This window comes from Sycon ciliatum, chromosome 3 (assembly GCF_964019385.1).
Source record: "Sycon ciliatum chromosome 3, ocSycCili1.1, whole genome shotgun sequence".
Taxonomy (NCBI): domain Eukaryota; kingdom Metazoa; phylum Porifera; class Calcarea; order Leucosolenida; family Sycettidae; genus Sycon; species Sycon ciliatum.
In genome coordinates, this window is record NC_088645.1 from 27696353 (window position 1) to 27699266 (window position 2914).

The 2914-nt window shown below is 44.7% G+C and overlaps 1 long non-coding RNA gene across 1 annotated transcript; it reads left to right on the forward strand.

Moving 5' to 3' along the window:
• The first annotated feature begins 414 nt into the window (after positions 1–414).
• Positions 415–2696, forward strand: LOC135812622 (uncharacterized). The gene is made up of 2 exons (XR_010552878.1): positions 415–804; positions 1280–2696. It is a non-coding gene; the product is annotated as an uncharacterized LOC135812622 (long non-coding RNA).
• The last annotated feature ends 218 nt before the right edge of the window (positions 2697–2914 follow it).

Consider the following 2914-nt stretch of genomic DNA (forward strand, 5'->3'; position numbering starts at 1 on the left):
TTCACTTCCTTCCGAAACACCTTTTCACATCCAAACGACCAAAGCATTACATTGTATTCTGTTTCTGCTGGCATCTTCTCACTAGAGAGGTTGCGCACAACGAAAATTCGTAAGATTTCGACCGTCCGGGTTCGAGTAACGAAAGTTGCTACAAAGATCCGTCCAAACGCGACCGAAACAGAGCAAATCTACGAAACTATTTTCGTTGCATGGAGTACTAAAATACTGATATTTTACAACTCCCGGTGTTCAGTTGAAGCCCCACATCAGGGGTCAAAGGTGTGAACTTTGACCTGAAGACTGAATCTTGTCCGAATTGAGGCAGAACATTTTTATTTGGTTGGTTGGTTGGTTGGTTGGTTTTTATTTCACTTCGCACAGTTGCGCTTTCATGTTCACATTTTGGTTCGTTCCCACATACCTTTTCTTGTTCATCTCGACAGTTGTACTTTTGACTTCTTCTTGTAACGTTGCCATGTCTCAGACTCCTGACCCCTCTTGCCTGAAACCAACGTCTGTCGCCATGAGCCCAGTGGCATATGCCAGTCCTAGTCGTGGTGGCGTTTCACCCAGTATAAGTGTAAGAAGATCGTTCGATTTGTGTATGGACCTTGCCATACTGAGGCAACTGCGGTCGCATGAGTGCCCCTTTAGAAGAGGGAGCCCAGCTATGGACATAGTTGCTGCTGAATTATCCAACTCGGATCCAACCAAGTTTTGTGGTATCAACAAAAAGGGTGTGCGTGATCGAGTTTTGCTGCTGCTCGAGCTCTTCAACAAAGGCGATGAGTGGAAAAAACGGCAGTAAGTTTTTTTGGGTGTTCATGTATCAAGATACAAGTACATGTACAATACATGTATGTATTTGTTGCACTGAGGTATACCCCCCCCCCCCCCCCCCACACACACACCAATGCAAAAAAGTGATCTTAACGGTATTTTAAATACCTTTAGACATCAAGCAAAAGAATCCACAGAGCCGTGCAGAGAGGTCGTTTGCATATACAGGTACATATGGAACATGGTACTGAATGGTTAGGCAGGGGACTACATGTAGATGAATTTGCAGTGTTGCTTTGATGCTCATATGGAATAAGTTTATACGGCACATCGACGTCCCATCCAATCCATGGAAACACATCCTCTCATGTTAGATGTACATGTACATGTATGGGGTGAAGGACAAGGCTGAAATTTAAACCGTATAAATTGACGTTTAAAAGTTATCTTTTGGTGACTCATTCATGTTTGTCTAAATATGCTTTCTTTCACCTTTCAGATCTGGCACTGAGGAGGAGCTAACGGAGAAAGGCCAGCTTCTGGCTGAGCTCCAGGAGCTTTATGCTGAAAAAGCCCAGCCCAAGCCTGCTGGTGATGGCGAGAAACAAGCTGCCCTCCAGGCGAGAAAGGATGCGTGCGTGACGCTGGCCAGTAAGAGTAAGGAAGCAGCAGATGAGCCCGCTGCAAAGCGGAAGAAACATGGAACGTCGAGCGTTGAACTCGCTATTGCTTACCTGAAGACCTCACAGGAGGCGGATGCAGCAGTAAAAAAAAGCACAGCTAGAACTGGAACAGCAGCAGCATCAAGACAAGCTGCTATTAGATAAAGCCAAGATGGACCTTGAGGAAAGGAAATTCATCGCGGATGACATACAGAGGAAGAAGAAACAAGAGATGGACGAAAAGGATCAAGCAGCCAGGCTGAAAAGAGAGGACGAGAGGGAAGAAGATGCAGCTGCTGAGCGCCGCGCACTCATAGATTTAATGAAAACATTTGCTTCCAAGTTTTCATAATTCCCCGCCACAAATCCAGCTTGTGACCTCAGGCCACATCACCGAGCCACCAAGCTGAGAATTGAGGCGTCATCGAGTCTTTGCCCTCCCCACCACCCACTCCACCCGCCTTCAACGTTCACCCTTGTACTCCGCATGCTCTCAGTACAACCACCTGCCACGACACTTTTATTCCCTCCGAGAAATAGATGCATTCAAAAGAGAAGGTACCCTGATCATAGTATTGCAGTATCCCTGCTTTACAGTTTACACATGACTAGTACATGTATTTTGCATGACTCTTATAATTACTCTTGTTACTTCTTTCGGACAAGTCCTACATCATGTACCTCACACATGACTTGACTACATCAGGAGTACCGCGCTTCTAGAAAGATCCTAGATCTTCCATGCATGCTGCTGTCATCACTTCTAGTGTCACTTCCTTTTAGTTAGTACAGTCATGCACAGTCATGTACATGTATGTCATGTTGTTCCGGACTATTCCAGACCTTCCACGTCATATGCCCGATGAGTAATGTTGCTGACTAAATTGCATAATATAGATATCTCATCTTCTAGAATGCCTCGCTTAGTCATTATGTTAATGTTACGCAATGCTCACTTCATCTACCTGTATAGCAATGATGATCTAGGTTTGCCTTCTCCACTATTCTAGAACTTGTACTAGAAGGATGATTTCGTAATCACTGCAATTTGCAATGTCATATACTTTGCTCGCCTATAAAAGCTGCTGTCTTTTCTGCCACCATGAGATTAGCTCAGATTAGATTAGAGATTAGATTAGAGAAGAGATCGGAGAGATCCGATAGATATCAGAGAGAGAACAAGATAGAGTTCTGTTCACTTAGGAATATTTGATATAAGATAACCTCCAGGCCGTGCCGGAGTAAGTTCTGATACGTTCGTTGACTGACTGTGGGTAGTTGCCTCCTTGCCTTAGACCGAGCACATTACAGGATCATCAATTTGCACATGCTCCAACCCCCGCTGTAGCCCAGCCTAGGAATATTATTTTAATCAAGCTCTATCGCCTACCTGTCTTCGCAGTGGATATACTTCCTTCTTCGTCTTTACTTAAAAATGAAGCACCCAAACCACGGCTGCCACTAGCCACTGT